The 17,208-nt window shown below is 40.8% G+C and overlaps 1 protein-coding gene across 1 annotated transcript in view; it reads left to right on the forward strand.

Annotated features, from left to right (window-relative positions):
* The first annotated feature begins 445 nt into the window (after positions 1 to 445).
* add3a (adducin 3 (gamma) a) overlaps positions 446 to 17,208 on the forward strand; it is a 119,837-nt gene continuing 103,074 nt past the window's right edge. Inside the window, exon 1 of the mRNA XM_022189460.2 lies at positions 446 to 597. The gene's annotated coding sequence lies outside the window, so the exon portion shown is untranslated. The remainder of the gene's footprint in view (positions 598 to 17,208) is intronic.

Here is a 17,208-nt window from a genome sequence, read left to right on the forward strand (position 1 = left end):
TGTCCCTGGCAAACCTTTAAAACCCTTAAAATTTCAAATAGAGGCAAAATCACCAGTTTAATGCAAAAATAAATTCATCAGCACATTCATTTTAGCCTATGTACAACAGTCAGTCCCACAAGGAACAATAAATTGAATTTATTAACGTATTTGCATGTAAAAAAAAAAAATAGACAGAGCATATATTATTAAGGAAAGTCAATTTAAAATGTACAAAATACATTATGTATTTTATATACACATAACTGGTTATGTTTAAATCCTGACTTGTGAAACTTAATCCCATCAGCATTTCATATATTTCCGATTCTGGCTGAATCAGGACAAACATAAATAATACACACCAACAGCAGCATCACGCCGGAATCACGTGGCTGCGTCAGAAGCACGGGATTTGCGTAAAAGTGCGCCGCCAGTTTCAGTGAATGGGGCTACACTTCCTGCCATATAGTGAACCAGCGTTTCGCCGGCATACCGCTGTACTGGACCTGCTCAGCATGTGTGCAGCTGTCTACACCGCAGCTGGGAGCGGGTTTCTGGGCGCCGGTGAAAGTTCTCGGACGCACCGTGTTTGAAGGGAACCTCTGGATTCAAACAGTGAGTCTGAGTCGGAACAGGTCCGGAGACGAGTGTGTGTGCGCAGGTCTCCTAACCCGGGTCCACTAACAGCAAGTATCTGGATGATTTTAGTCATTTATTTAAACCGTATGCTGCCTAAAAATACATTCTGGACGCGCTTTGTCTTGAGGTTCTTTCACATCTCCTGCTTTCTTGTGTTTGAAGAATGTTTACTTTCGTTTTAGTGTGAGACCTTCAGAATTGCTCGGTTGTTCAGGATTAGTGACATGCTGCGTGTCAGCTGGACAAAGATGTGCACAACATGCTCAGGTATACTGTTTGAGTGTCATGCTCGTTAGTTTTGTTGCAAAATTCCCGCTGGGATGAAATAACTTCTTTAAACATGCCTGTGCAGGTTTTGCACTTTTTATTGGTGGAGGTCAATGGTTACTATTTCTACATTATAGCATATGTTAATCCTGCAAGTTATACACTAATAGAGGAAAGTGCTCAGTTTTTGCAGAAACCAAATTATGTGCTTGTTTAGTATTTTATGCTTAGTTTTGCCATTTTAAAATCTCATATGGTGAAAATTAATTTTTATTGTGTTTTGTAGTTGCCAGAAACTTTAAGGTGTAAAATAAAAGCTGTTTCTGCCATTCCTCAAACATCCCACAACTAGGAAGCACACCAGCTTCGTAAGCCAGTAGGAAGCGATAGTCGTCTAACTCAAACTTTGCATCATTCTGTTCCCTCACTCCCTGCTGCTTCAGGGTGATCCGCTCAGAATTAGCAGCTGCCTCTCAGTTTGCAGGGTTTATATGCTTTCAAAAGCAGCTTCTGCTCACTCTAAAATGTCTCAGTGACCAGCACAGCAAACCAAATGTTCAACTGAAGGATGCAAAAGTGAAGACAAGAGTCTTCATGCACTCGTAGTATCTGAGGAACAGAAGATTCAGTGGATTATTTGTATTATTGATGGCAATGTCAGTACTACAATGGGAAACTTGGGCATGCTAATGTAGATGTTATCATTAGCTCTGAAGGACATTCAGAGATGCTGAAAACTTTAATATTGATTTAAAACTAATATAAATTAGGTGGCTGGGTTACTGTGCTGTGTTAGTGCTAGTTGTGCTTCAGTGCAACCTGAACTCAGCTGCTGTTTACATCTATTTACTTCTCTTCTGCCCTCTGTGCTCACATACTACATATTAATACAGCTTGTTTGTTGTCAGACAACAGAAAAGGTTTGACTACATGTCAGCCAGCAGTCAGAGCGTATTTCTAACTGAACCATTGTCTGACGAACTCACCATACACGAGTTAAAAACAGCCGCTGTGCACATGAGATATCCACTAATGAAGGTTTAAACAAAAAATTTCTGTACGCTGTTGGCTGTTCACTGACAGGAAGGGTTGGTTGGGGTTTGCTTTTAGCAGCAGTGTCTGTTTTTGATTCTACCACAAGGAGTTGTCAAAGTCAGACTCTTTAAATTCCAAGCATGGAGGGTCTTTAAAAACAGTCAGTACTGTATTTGGAACAGCTATTTAGAAAAGTGTTGACCTCAAGAAAAATACCACGAGGCCACTTGTGGGTTTTAACTCATACTTTCTTTAAATTACAGTATACGATCACATGAGTTATTAGCAATTATTCATACATCAGTGATTAGTCCAAGACGTGCACACTCCCATAGCAAGCAAGTTAATAGTTCATGGAAACCTCACAGTTATGGGCCCGTAACACACTGAGGTCAGTGGAAAACAGTGCAGTAAGCAGTGCTTAATATTAGTGGGACCATCATTTCAAAGTAAACAGGTTTTTTTCAAAGTCTGTTCACTCATTGTGCTGCAAACACACCTCACACTGGTGAAAGCATTTTGATGTCTTGTTTATTTATGGTAACAGTGAAGCTCCTTCACTGTAGATCTCCATACAACAGTGTGTGTTTACTGGTAAATGGTCAGCAGCTGACTTACTCTTTGCATCAATACATCTCTTCTCATTTGCTACTTCTTTATTTCCTTTTACTTTCCCCCATTTGTTTGTTTCTTTTTTCTCTTCTTTCGTTCCTCTTTCTCTCTTTTCATCTCATCATGATCTGAAGTCCTCATTCCTCCTTTTGCTCTCTCAGGTTGCATGCCACCCCGTGCACTTCCTCAGCACCTCTTGCTATTAAATATTTCTCAACCTGCAATGCCTCTTTCAGGATATCCATTTCCACACCAAAGCCTGGCCGTCTGAACTTAAAAAGGGCCCAGACAAAGATGATAATTGCATCCAAAAGGCCTCTATTCTGGTCTATGTGATTTTTCATTTCTGTTTCTTCTTTTCCTTCCTCTATTTTGCTTTGTAGAGCTCTCTGTAAAGCTGTGAATGTCCACCATATGGACCTGAAATCTAAAACGGTATTCCCCTCATCCTCTGATTTACTCGGATAGAGGGGGCCCTAATTCACAATCCACCAGGGACTTTGTATAAGGGAGATATTTAACCCAGAGCCAATGACGGAATAGACTGAAAAGGCAAACATGCTCTATTTATTTTTGCTCCACCTCCGCACATCCCCTTTGATGTAAACTCCATTTTCTCTGGTGTTTTTGCTCCAAGTGCTTCCTACGATCCTTATGAATATTGCAGTTGCGTGAGACTCTGGGGAGGCGAGATGGTGATGTTTCTGGCTCTTGTAGTGGTGTTGGTTTAGTGAAGAGGAGGAATATTGCAGAGTTCTCATGGTTCAAATGAGAAGTTGTTTTAAATGTAAAAACTTATTAGCCATTAATCGTACAAAGAGGAATTGCTCCAGTTTCAGTGACGTTTTTGAAATGACTAATGATAATGCCTTTTTAATGCACCGGCATATCATTTCTCATAATCAGTATTAACATCTGAATACCTAAAAGTCATACAAGTTAGTGCTTTATTTCACATCATTGCTCATAGCACAATCAAAAAATCTTTGCAACTTAACAACATGCCAAATTTCAAGACATGGACTGCAAACTCAACTAAAGAATGTGTTTGTAATTAAAATACATTGTATGCTATTTGTGCTATTAATGGAGGCTTGCATTAATGGGAAAAATGTGTCAAGAGTCTTGCAAAAGTCTCAAACATTTACAACAGCCAATCAGAATGTAACATTGCTATTTGTGTTTTTAATAGTCCCATAGTGTTGACCTGTATGGTGCTCCCAGGACTTACATTTAGAATAAGGTACAGATTTCGAGTTTAGCAGAAGTGAATGTTTGGTTTCAACACAAAAGCAGTCTCCCGGTTTGACCTGCTCTCTCTGCTTTTTTCCCTCTCCTCTAATGAATGGTTTTTATAATAAACCGAGACACGATTGTGCTCGGCTAATCTTCAGATGAATGCCGAGACACAGGAAGTGCAGTGTCCACGATGGGGAAGGAATGGACTGAGAGCCTCGCAGATTAAGTGGCTTTAATAACAGAGTGGCAGTGACCGGTCGAGCGGGTGAAGTCTGGAGGGACCTTAAATGAGGCGTGTCCATAGTAAGACTTGATTGCTTGGGAATGTTATGTGAAAACAGGAACAGAAAAACAAGGAGGGCTGAAAATGATTTATGGATACAGCTTGTTGTGCTCAAAAGAGTCACTCCTTGTTTGAGCACATGTTGCTGCGCTGTTCGTTCTTCTCTGATCACCACACCTTCTGCACAAAATTTAGGTGTTTTTTGGAGTATTTTTACCTGCAGAACTTCACAAAAAAGCATGTGTGAGCTTGAAGCTATTTAAAATGCTCACAGCCCAGTGAGTTTGAACCTGTCCAGAGGACAGAGATGACTTCATCATTACCTCACCCCGCTCTGCTAGAGGACTTATCAAAAACATGTGGCTCCACTCTCCCTGCACACTGCAAATTGATTGAGTCTTGGACTCCAATGTTTTCTCTTTGTAAGGAGACGTGTGTGTTTGCGCGCAAGTGAGCTTCATTTTATTATCTTAAATTTTTCTTGCGTCTCTGGGTTTTGACTTCATCTGTCATTCATTTGGCATTTTTCAGCAAGTAGCTCTGGGTTTGGTCAGACAGGACCGAGGCCCGCTGAGTTGGACAGGATTAAACACCGTGCTTTTGAGCTTGTGTGTATGTGAAGGCTACACCCAATGAAACCAGATGGCAAAAATATCAGGGGTAAAATTTTTATTTACCGCAGTATTACTCAAGCCTACAAAACAGTTCTTCAGATCTAATTTGAAACTGAAGGTGTAACACTTGTCTTGTGGGTTTTGTGAGTTTTGTAGGAAATAATACAAATGATAAATACCACTACATACTAGTCGGGCTACAAAGCTTTCTGAAGTATCAGACTAGTGGGGAGGACCATTCATCTCTGTTATGGAGTAGTTTATAATCCACCAAAGGAGGAAAACAGTATCCTCTTTCATTGTGGACTGTTTGGTTCCATCAAAGGTCAGCATTGGCTTTTGGTCAACAACTGAATTTACTGCATCATCTTTAGTCATACGGTGAAAAAAGCACCAAATTAAGATACTTTTTGTTGCTGTTTATGTTCAGCTTAGTGTTTTTTTTTTTTTTTTCAGTGCTTGTTTATCTGTGTTTTTTCTGCATCTGTACAGGAGTCATTGTTTTTATCTGTTGTCTGTCCATCCATTTTCCTGGAAAAAAGGTATCTCAAGCACACCCTCAGGGAATCTCTGCAGATTTTGTAACGCCCATTTGAACAGAAAGATGAACTGATTTCATGGTCCAATTTCATGGTCAAAAGTCATTAAGACCTCATTAGTCACATTTTTGGCAATGACTCAGCAATTCATGCTCTAATTATTTCAAAATGTCACACAAATTCCTAATTGGATAGAATGGTTAAGCGATACCATTCTATATATAAAAGGTCAAAGGTCGGCTTCACTTTGAGATCACATTTAACTTACTTTTATGACCGTTATTTGACACCATAACTCAGAAATGGAAGAGGAAATTGTGACTGTATTTCACATTCTGTTGGATACTGAATAGGTGGTATTAATCTTGGGACTCTACCTTAAGTGTATGGTGATTGTGTGGTCGGGTTGGGCGTTAAGTATTTGGGTTTTTAAATTTGTTGCTTCTTTATGGCAGCATTGTTTTTCCACATGGCTACAACTTTGTATTCTGTCTAAATCATCTTTTTTGCCAAATACAAATACTGTCAATTCCTTTTATTAAATTCCCTCAATGTCTTCACTACGTATAATTTATGAGTCTGGACAGACATGGATGTAAACTGCAGTTTTTCACTGGTTGCCAGAGGCCTACATCGACGAGGCAGTAACTCTAGTTTATGCTCTGATTCCTCTGACACAAGGAGTCAGGCGAGGCTGAACAGTCTCTTGTTTCATGCCATTGTGCATCCACAGTAAGGGCGCTGTTTGATGCGATACATATGTGGGCCGAGTGTTTAGATTCCACAGTTGTTTGGTTGCCAGAGCCAGAGGTCCCGGCGGGGTGGGGTTAGAATAATCTTATTATACACTAGTGGGTGGATGAATTACTGAAAGCATCCGACTCAACGTGGAGCACAGCTGTCTTGTCTCCAACTTGAAGTAAGAAGTGTGCATGTTCACGTGTGCATCGATATGCCACCTTTTCCGAGATAAATGTGTGTTGTATGCACATATGTGTCTGCTTTGTATTGATTTCACAGTTTATATCACGTGTGTGTGTGTGTGTGGGGGGGGGATCCCTGGAAGAGCGACCAACAGTGGGCCTGCCCATGAAGCATTCGCATAGATATTAGACTGGAGTAGCCATGGCTACGAGGTCAGCCTCTGCCCATGGGAGAAGGAGAGGTGCCAGGTTTTGGGGCCAAATGAGCTTTTGAGGCAGACAGCGGCTCTTTTGATCCCTGCCGTCTTCACCTTATTAAAGTGTCTGTCTGTGGGTCAAACGTTTCAGAGCATGAAAGTCGGAGCAGACGCAGGAATGTGGACTCCGCCAGAAAATTATAATTTTTTTCTTTTTTTTAAAAAGAGGCTTAATGTGTGTTATCTGAAATCGCACTTTCATCTTGAAGACATGCAGTTGTTAACTTGTGCTAGTGTGTGCCGAAAGTCAACAATTCTCTCATGTGGAAACACCAGTGATCTGGCTTTGTAATGATTAGACTTGTCTAAGCGGAGCGTTCTGTCCTTGTGAGGTTGATTCCACAAAGTCTTGAAACTTCATCCAATCATCAGCCGTGATTGTCTGAAAAATGCTTCAGTTTTAAGTAGAGAAAGGCCCTGACTTAAAGTATGCTGCTTTGCCTGGGCTGTTTGCCAGTCATCAGGGTGAGTATACAGCTACAAAGTGGGGTGGGCGTGAGGGAGACTTCCCCATTACTGTGCCCCAAGGGTCTGCATTAATATGGAGATTAGATGAGAAATCTTCCAGGTCACCAAATCTGCTCAATTAACTGACTGTCATTTCACATATTTACTGTCAGAGGGAAAATACTAGCATGCACAGTGAGCCCGTGGGGTTTGGATTCATTAGCCAATGTGATTTAATTCGTCACAGTGTGTTCATGCAAGGTTCAATTATAGCCAGATCTGTGAGTGTGTGTTTGTGGACACGTGAGCAGCTTCTACGGATGCCTTCATTACGGGTGTTGATCCTCTCGCTGTGTGGGGAACTGGAAGAGATGCACTGTTAGTATTTCAGATTGTGATGCAAAGCTCAAATTGCATGTGTGTGCACTATATCTAAATCCACAATACTCTCTTCTCTTCTCCTCCCTTCTATTGACCCATGTTTCTCTGCTGTTTTATTGCCCTGCTATGAAAGGCCGACTGAGCGACAGAACTCTATACATGCAGCCACAGAAAAAGCACAAAGTTCAGCCCTGAATCCTGCTGTGGCATTCAGCTCTGATGCTGTTCTTTGTTCATTCTGGGTGAAGCTCAGAGGGCATTTTTTTGTGTCATTGTCACTTTATATACAGATAAATCACGAGGTAACTGATCTTTTGTGTAATGATCAGGCTAGTTTTAAATGTGTATTTCTAATGGGTCTCTCATTGGAGTCTTACCAGCCACTGACACAACATATTGAGGTCAGTACTGCGCTGATGCAAAGTAGGGGGTTGACTGATTATTGGTCTGGCTGATTGCTGGATCCAGTAGTCAGTATTTGTTTTCAAACCAATTCTTGATCACTTAAATTATTTTAAAAATGTACTACTTTCGCTCTGATGCAGCCGCCTTTCTGTCTGTAGTCACCACGCTGTGTTCTAAGCGATGCCCTGACCACAGCATTCTCTGACTGGTTACATGTCATGAGTTAAAGCCGATCAACGCTGAAGGCTGCTGAGCCACAGAGGAGCTAAGAATGAGCTGCTGTCAGGCCTGTGGCTAACCCTGTCTGGAGTGCCTGGGCTGCTAAATTTTGTAAACTAAGATTTTTATTTTTATTGCAAATGTGCAATTTTGGGTGATTAAAATTCAATATCGTCACATGGTTACCCAGTTACTTTCATTCTATGTTGACCATCTCTTGGTTAATTTTGGAATTTTGGAATACAGTATTGATTTATGCCACTTTAGACCAATGTGTCTCAATGGGGATAGTTTCTTTGGTTGTTTTTGTGTTGGTGAATTTTTTGCACAGTAGAGCAAAAATAATAAAGACCCAAAATCTACATTGGATTCACTGATCACAATAAAGGATAAACATTAATCATTGTTTTTATCCTATTAATACTACTGTTGTTAATAACTATTGTTTACAGTATGAGTACATGTATTTACTATTTAATGTTCAGTCACTTTTAGTATAGTCTGAAGTTTTATTTCAATGTGACCAGTAAAAGTATGTAACTGTTGTATGATTTGCTAATCAAACCTCTGGGTAGATATAATTGGTTGCTGTGTCAGTTACTAAATTGTGATTACTTGCTGGATGAGTAAATCCAGTTTCAGTTTGATAAATATGGTTTATTAGTACTCTGCCAAGGAAGATGCTGGAGTTATGTGGTGATCAGCATACGTTTGTCTGTCTGTGCACAACACTACTCAGAAATGGACTGGGGAAGGTCAGAAATGACACAAGGACCACATCAATAGACTTTGGCAGTGATGCGACTTATAGTCTGGATCCACAAATTTGTTAAGGATTTCTCTATCATTGCAGGACCGCGGCATGGCGTCACTGTAATTTGACAAGTGAACAATGTGTCATCTGTAGTCCTGCTACAAATTGACCGCTGCGGACTGATCAGGATTTATCCGTCGGAAATTATACGACGACTGAGCAGCCTAGGCAGAGTACTGCGCCTTGTGAGTGCTTTTCTTGTTCAGTTCTGTGGCAGAGAGTTTAGTGGATGGCCTGGGAAAAGCCATCTGTTACATCCAAAAAAATTAAACAAAATGTGCGTGTGCGCGTGTGTGTTTGAACTCTCGTTGGCCTCGTGTGTTCAGGAAACACACTTTATTGCCTCTGTGGCCAAACATCTACATTTACCAAATCATCTTGCAGGCACACCCATGCCTCAGTTCCTGCTTATGGACACACACACAAACACACAGCATGCTATTGTCACATCACACACCCAGTAACAAATCACAGTTGGGCAGCACTGAGCTCAGCTAGCGGCTGAGTCCTGCTGTCCGTGTGGGTTTGCTGCTCCTCTGTCACCTCGTCTCTAACTGGGTCAGCTTGTTTACGATGATTCTCGTCCTCGCTGCCACTCGGCTAAAACGCTGCGTCAGCACTGCCGAGCCTTGATGGTGTGTTTTGGCAGTTGTTTGTTGTCCTTAGTCATGGTTTTAATTCATTCGGTGAGCGTCATTTGAATGTGTGGTGTGGTGGAGTGCGACAAGACGTGACATGAGTCTGAATGTAATCCTGTAAAGCAGTGCTCACTTTAATGTGGCGCAGAGTTGTTTTGATTCGGTGACACTGGAAATGCCACACAAAGATTAATGTGGTGTTTTTGCACTTATGTGTCCCAAAGATTACTTTTTTTCTTTTTTTATTGACAGAGCTGGCCTCAGTGATAGTATATTTAAAGTTGAAGGGTACTTTAGTGTATCCAGTGACACTAAATCTGCACCATCACCATGGTGCTAATCCACACTTTATTACTTCTCTTGCTGGAACACAAATAGCCATGTTGCCCTTGTGTTCATGTTACATGTCACAGCGCCAATGCACGTTCATTGTAGTACTTCAGCATGTGTCCTCTGTGCTTTGACAGGACATCCAAAGCTGTGACCTCACCTCAGGCTTGCATTGAGGTCAGTGTTTCTGCAAGACAAATCTCACTACTGTACATACAGGAACAGTGTGTCTTTGCACTGTGCCGTTGTTGCTGTGCTTCTCCTCTGCTGGAGGGCCAGTGCTTGTCATTAGTGACGCATATTGCATTCTGTTCAGTAGCCCCCCGGGCATCGCAGAGCAGCCTCTGTGTGTGTCTGCATTGTGTGTGTGTTTGTGTGCACAGTACACACATTTATGTGCTTCTGTGTTTGGACTATTAACTTTTTTTTTTTTAAATGTGCAACCAAGTGGGTTCCCCTTTGGATTTGCTGGCATTACCTACACATTTTGATGTACAGTGTAAATGTTTCTGTTCTTGCAGCCAGTTGGTGCCTGTGTAGGTTGGCGTATTTGTGCAAGCGTTTAGTTTGTAGGCACTATTGTTGCCCATTTGAGTCATCATTTCTCCAAGATCTGTTTCCAAAAGAATGGAAACATAATTGTTTTGTAAATCTAAACTGCCACACTGCAAAGCTGATTAATGAAAGTCTTCAAACTGCAAGTAAATATATGCATCTCTGTGTTCTGCAGCAGCACAGGTACAGAACCAAGCCTCTCCATCTGTCATACCTGCTACAGCCACTCATCTCCTCAGCTCTGTCCCCATATTAGTGTCTCAGTCTTCAAAGAGGAGAACCTGCTGAGGCTATATGAGCAGAAATAAACAGTCTGATCATCAGATAGCAGTTTGCACACTGTCACACCCAGTGTTCCCTGTGTGTTACCGGTTCAGTTACTCAAGGAGCGATGTTGCATTACATCCTGTGTACTCAGATGGCAACACGACTGTTGTTAAAAGGAAGGATCCACCCTAAATGATGAAGTACCTTAAAGAAATAGAAATAGTACCTTATATTTTTCAGTTGACTAAATGAGTTATGCAGCTATAAATAACAAATAGGAGGATTTTTCTCAGTAGAACTAAAAAAAATCTCAAACCATCTAATTTTTCTTCCTGTCGACACAACAATGAATTAATAGAAACATTGCTGTGGTGCATTTCTAGTGTTGAAAACAGAGCAGTTTAGAGGGCATGATAGGATTTGCCTTGTACATTCAGAATTGCAAAAGTGTGTTCTGATGAGACAATAGGATTGCTCTCAATTTATTATCCTAACTAAATTATAGTTTTTTCTGTTTCAAAGGATAGATGAGACCAGTTATCAGGTTGATTTGACAAATGTGCAGTTAATAATTTAAACCATTATTTGTCCTACTATAAACTGTAAAAACAAATCTGATTGGAAATTGTCTGTAACTGCATGAAAAAGAAATGGGAAAGATACTGAAAACTATTTAAATCCCTTTATTTTGAATGAAGAACCCACACAGCTTCCATATTTCACTGTATATATTTTAGTTCTGCTTTCTTTAAAGCATTTAGACAAACGGATTCACATGACAAAGTTCTGTCTCATCAGTTTCTGTTGGATTGACGTCTATACAGACACAGACACACACACACACAAGCATATATACTCGCTCAGTTTCCACTGAGGATGTGCCTGGTTGGAGTGAAGGAGAGATACACTATCAGATGTGTGTGTTGTCACATGTTCTCAGACTCTTGTCGCAGGATGGGAAGTATGGGAAGGCCGTATTTCCTTTACCTCAGCAAAGGAAATCACTGGATAGGACCCATCTTTTGTTTTGTCCTTCCAGGACGGTCACCGATACGTTTTGGGTGAGAAGTTACACAAACACAATTCCATGTGATATCCCACATACCATGTTTCTGTACCGTTTGTGGGCCACTGACACACTATGGTGTTTCTAAAACAATTGTTTTCAGCTTAGATGAATGATGTCATCCCTCTGGTGGTCAAAGGGATGGCGGTGCTCTGTCCCAAAGATGATGTCATCAGTTTGAGCCAAAAAAACTGATGTTATGTTCCGGAAAAATCTGTTTCATGGCCTCTGGGACGTGACAATAAGAGGAAAAGATGACAAACAGGCTATTGGTGCATGTGTGTGCACATGGTAGAGGTTTTCCACATCCAAAGCTTTCCATATAGGACTAAGTAGAAAAGCAACTATAAGTCAATTAATTGATTACTCAGCTGATGAAAATGTCGAGTATTTGTCACTTCCACATTAATCTGCTGTATAAATGTGACATAAATTTGATTTTCATTGCGTAACAAAATGAAGAAAAGCTTTGAAACGTACCTTTGTAAGTTGATAACTAGATTTAAAGGATGCAATATCTGTTATTTATTTAATGACAGATATTTGACTTTGGATATACCTGGTGGCAGGAGAACCCTGTTTCAGTTCTAGGAGCTATAATGGAGCTGTTTTCATTGGCAGAGATAGAAATGCTGCATGACTGCAGTGGGAGCACAGGCTAGTTTAGGCTAGTGGAAATGTGTTACTGTGATGAATGTCGGAAGTGATAGATTTCACAACCAGCTGCAAAATGAAGTCACAACTACTTCTGAACTTGACAGAACTGTGCTGGGTGTCAGCATGTATATTTATGTAGAACTAGTCTCAAACAGCCAGACACACCTCCAAAGTTATGTGTTAGTGCTGGAGAATGGCCCAGCTTCATCCATTATTGTTCTGCTGTAGGGAAAAAAATGATCCAGCTTGTTTCTGTAAACCATTTAAACCAAGCCCAGGATGCAGTAGTGGTGCCCCTGTAAAAACAGCTTCAGGGAGGAAACTTGTTTTGGCAGAACAGTCTTGGAAAATGAAACTTTTTCCATAATTGGTGAGAAAACATGCAAGAATGTCCCTGTTCAACTGCAGATATTCATAAAAGAAGCAACCTTAATGCACGTGTCCAATCTTTGTCAAAACTTCTCTTTTAATGTGTAGGTTTCTTCATCTAGGTTGTTATTGTTGGGGATTTTGAAACGTTTTACACAGAAATATCTAATGAGTCAAATAGAATAGAAAGCTTTTATTGTCATTTTATTCAAGATACAATTAGATTTGGAGTGCCATTCCTGCTTTGTGCGTGTGTATTGGCATATATATAAAACAACATTAAAACTGTTGTTTTATAGAGAATGCTTTGTAAAATATGCAGCCAATGGTAGACTGTTACCCAGAGTCTACATCCCCTCAGTCAGATCAAATCTTTCATACAGATGGACATCATGACAATTTTAGCCCTAGTTACTGTTAATTGTGTCAGTATCAATCAGTGCTCTCTATGTATCGATTGGTAAGTAGCGCTTGACTCACCGGTGATAAAATGTGCCTGTTTTTCCATTGTAAAGATATTTTTACTTCCTGCTAATTGCTGTCCACTGGGATGGAGAGAGAATTTAATTCATTCTTCTCTGGCAGTACATTTACTCTGAGAGGTAATTTCAAGTTTGCAGACACCGAATGATACTAAAACTATTCTCCAGCTACATGGTTCCTGTCGCATCATCAAACCCTGCTGAAATGCCTCGAAGCAAAACACTGAATCTGCATCAGCTTCAGTTGCATCACTGTATGGCCCCTGACCTCCACGAGGAGAAGCATTTGTCTGCTGGGATTAAGAGCCTATCTCATTTTCAAATTGTTATTATTAATAAAACAAATGATAGCAAAGCAGAGTGTTTAATGGGTCTGTATCCAGGCTGGTTGTATCATGTACTCTGCCTGAACCCATCCTTCAACAAGACTCTCTTCCTGTTAATACAGCTGTCTGAATGATCTCTTCAGAGAGGCTTTGTAGACAGTGGCTGTGTGCCAGCACTGAACACAGATCAACCTGAGAAAAAGAGCAGCACAAGACTCACTTCACAAGAACAATAGACAGCGCTTAACATTTTGGATCTTTAATGCTTATCTTTCAAACAAATGAACAGGATATGATCAATGCAAACAGTGATGAGGTTTGCATATTTAGCTGATACTGATATGGTAGGGATTTTAAAAGTTTTAGTCCGAAACTAGCTTTTCACTTCTGGGAGGTCCTGCTGGTTCACTGTCGTGACTCAGTGGAACAGTCAGTTGAACTGTTCCTTCAATAATTCAACCTGTGCTCAGTTATTGGTTGGGTATCTATCAAAAGGTTAAAATATGGTTTCGAGGTTTTAAAGTTGGAATTTAGAGCTCAAGAAGCTATTGATGCCAGATCTTAATTACTAAAAGATTCTGCATTTGCATTATTTGCTTTTCCCTCTTGTAGGTGAATATGTTGCTAAAAGTTTCCATCGACAAAACAAACCCTCCAACACAGAGGGTGTACCCAACTGTTGTACAGTGGAAAAAGGGGCTGCAGACCTATAAGTGACTTTGTGTGTGTGTGTGTTTATGGGTGGGGTTCCTTCTTGTAAAATGAGATGTTGAGCTGTATGAAGTGAACACTGTTGTTGTAGTGAGAATTACAAGAGTGAGTTTCAGTCGTTAATTGTATTATAATGTTAGGACCAAGCATTGTAAGAAGACAACTACAACAAGAAGAAAGAGAAACATATAAATTCAAACGGGGATGATTTTTTTTTTTAAATTGACTGACGACTACAGATGGTCCAGACTTTGTGTGTATTTGTGCCAAAGCTTAAATCTGATACTACAATGTGCACCATGAGGGCATCTGCACGTTTGCATGTGAATACTGTGTGCACGTGGGTGTGATTGTGTGCACTGTTCCAGACCTGGGCAGCTGTGTTTATCCTCCTTTAGTAGTACTAACCTGCCTGTATCCCTGGTGTGTGCAGGGAATTCACTGTAAGTTTCACCTCACACATCACGTGCAGTCATTTTGCAGATTTGGCAGAAAATTTACAGTGGTGTTGTTTCTGCAGGCAAACGGGCTGCAAAAGCGTCAATGATGGATCAGAAAGCAGCTCCAATGATAATGTCAGGCTGCTGCTCTGTATATTGATTTAACTTCTTTGCATTTTTGTGCCATAAATGCAACACTAAGTCTGTTTGCATCTTAATTTTGTGTGTATATGTGGCTCACCACCATTTCACTGTTGTGTTTTGTTTACATCTTGAGTCTATAGTATTATTGTATAGTGATTTATTGGAGGTTGTGAGGAAGGCTATATGGTTTTGTCTGGACAGTGTCAGCATTCTGGTGGAAGCATTTACCCACACACATCTGTACAAAGCAGAGTCAACAGTAGTCAGATTAGGGGCTTTTACAGAGTCGCACCATCTGAAAAACTGCTGCTACCATGTGGATATTCAGCTTACTGCTCTTCTTCAGGCAGGCCACCATCATTCAACTGAATTCTGATTAGGGCTGGGGGATAAATCGAATTAATTAGATTAATTCGCCTCTCATCTCCTTCCGCCAAAACACTCACACCCCTGTCATGGTGGACACAACAGCAGACGAAGAGTTGGTCGCGAGAAAAGGGCCTCATGTTACATCGATTATATGGAAGTGGTTCAGCTTTGACAAGACTGACACAGAGCAAACTACAGTCGTGCGCAAGGTTTGCAAAAGTACTGTGAAAACGAAGAGTAGCAGCACAACTAACCTCTTTCAGCACCTCCGGCAGAGGCATCCTAAAGAATGGGAAGAGTGCTCGCAGCTACCGGAGTGCGGCATGGCTAGCACTAGCCATAGCAAACAGACCGCAAAGAAACAACAAAAATCGATTAAAATCGTAATCGTCCAAGATGACTAAATGGGAAATCGAGATTTTATTTTTTGGCCATATCGCCCAGCCCTAATTCTGATTGTTAAAAAGTATCACTAAGTTTTAGGAAAGGACAATTAAAAGTAAATGCTAAATATGTTATCTTTTCTCTAATCTAATTTGTACTGATTTAATTGGCAACATTTGGCATGTCTACTTCGGTTCAGTCTTGCTGTGCCACACTATATTTGCATCACTATCAGAATTTGAGAAAATCTAAAAGCCAACTTGCCTTCACTTGTGTGCAGCCTTATTATCTTATCAAAGCATAGTCCTGGCCATGTGTGAATATTTGGATAAATGGGTTGATTTTCACACCCCAGTAACATTTCCCAAAATGTCATCTGCTGTTGTTTCCTGCAGAACGAGCACCGCCTTGACACGTTGTCTTATGTGCCATCTGTTCTGAGCCTGATGCTGAAGATAAACAAATTGTAACACATGCCTGCTTTTGCTTTTTGTTCAACTAAATAGCTTCATTTCTCAGTTCAGAATTTGACCCCTGCTTGGCCGTTTGTGGATTCCTACATACTGTGTGTCCTGACCTCCGGCTGTGTTCTCGTCTCACTCATCCTCTTTAAATTTCAAAGTCACAATGTAGACGAATCAGCTCAGCAGCAGTGAACGAATCACCTGTCCTCCCCTTTATTCCTCCGAATTAGCTGGAGCCACCAGTCTGGACATTGCAGCTTTTGTGGCATCTCTCTAAACTCCTCTGACAGAATCAGATTAATGAGATGTTGGGAATGTTGTGTAACTGCGACAAAACTAACAAGACAGCAAGCAAAGTCCACACTCCTCTGGTTCTGGTGCTTGTTTTAGTAAGGTGTTCTCTATTGGGGCCTAAAGGAGAATTATAGGTGTTGTCTGCCCATCTTAGGTGACCTCACCTCCATTATTAAAGCAGCAATTAGTTAAAAAGTACACTATGAATATGTCTGGATTTTATGTAATGAGGCCATAAAGGGGCCATGCTGTGTGACTGGACAGTCACATCCACCAAATCACTAAGGCCACCACAGCGGTCAGCAGAAAGGGTTGTTATGTAACTGTGCTGGTTTTCCTTGTCTCTCTGCATGTCGCCAAAAGAAAAAATAATTGGTATGTCAAGTGCAATGCCCAGCTTTGGTAGCAACTCCTGCTGACAGCGTGAACCTGAGAAAGGGAAGTTTAGGGGAAATGCTTTTTCCACTCTTGCAGAGGTCATACAGATTTTTGGCATCAATTTCTTCCGGCTTGGCCCACTGAAAAGCAGTTCATAGCTGATGGGAAGGGAAGGGGGTGAGGGATCATGTCCTTTTAGTGGTACTAGTGATGCTAATTAGTTGATTTTTCTGCACATCTTCCTGTCTGTCCAAGAGTGAGAGTAAACGGCAGCAAACGGTGAGAAAATCAGTTGGAGAAATAAAAATGAATCTCCAAGAAAGACGATGTAACCTTGAGGGTCTCTTGCTCCAGCAAACACGTCGTACTCCAAATGGTGCAGCTGTGTCACACCTTTGTCTCAGTGGCCAATGTGGGAAATGTCAGTGGAAAGATGGGGCCAAAGTCTCCCACTGTTTGTATGTTAACAGAAATCGATACGCCTATGATATCAGCAAAGATATGGCAAAAATAATTACCTGCTGACTTTTGTTAGTTGAAGATTGGTTTTTTTGCCCCAGTTGCAATAAGTGTTTACAGCTCTTTAAACAGTTCACTGTGTAAAGCTGAGTTAGTCCAGTTAAATGAAGATGTCCAAATGCTGCTAGAGAAAAATCTGATCAGAAACAGTCACTTGAG

The sequence above is a fragment of the Acanthochromis polyacanthus genome, chromosome 3 (genome assembly GCF_021347895.1).
Source record: "Acanthochromis polyacanthus isolate Apoly-LR-REF ecotype Palm Island chromosome 3, KAUST_Apoly_ChrSc, whole genome shotgun sequence".
NCBI classification, from domain to species: domain Eukaryota; kingdom Metazoa; phylum Chordata; class Actinopteri; family Pomacentridae; genus Acanthochromis; species Acanthochromis polyacanthus.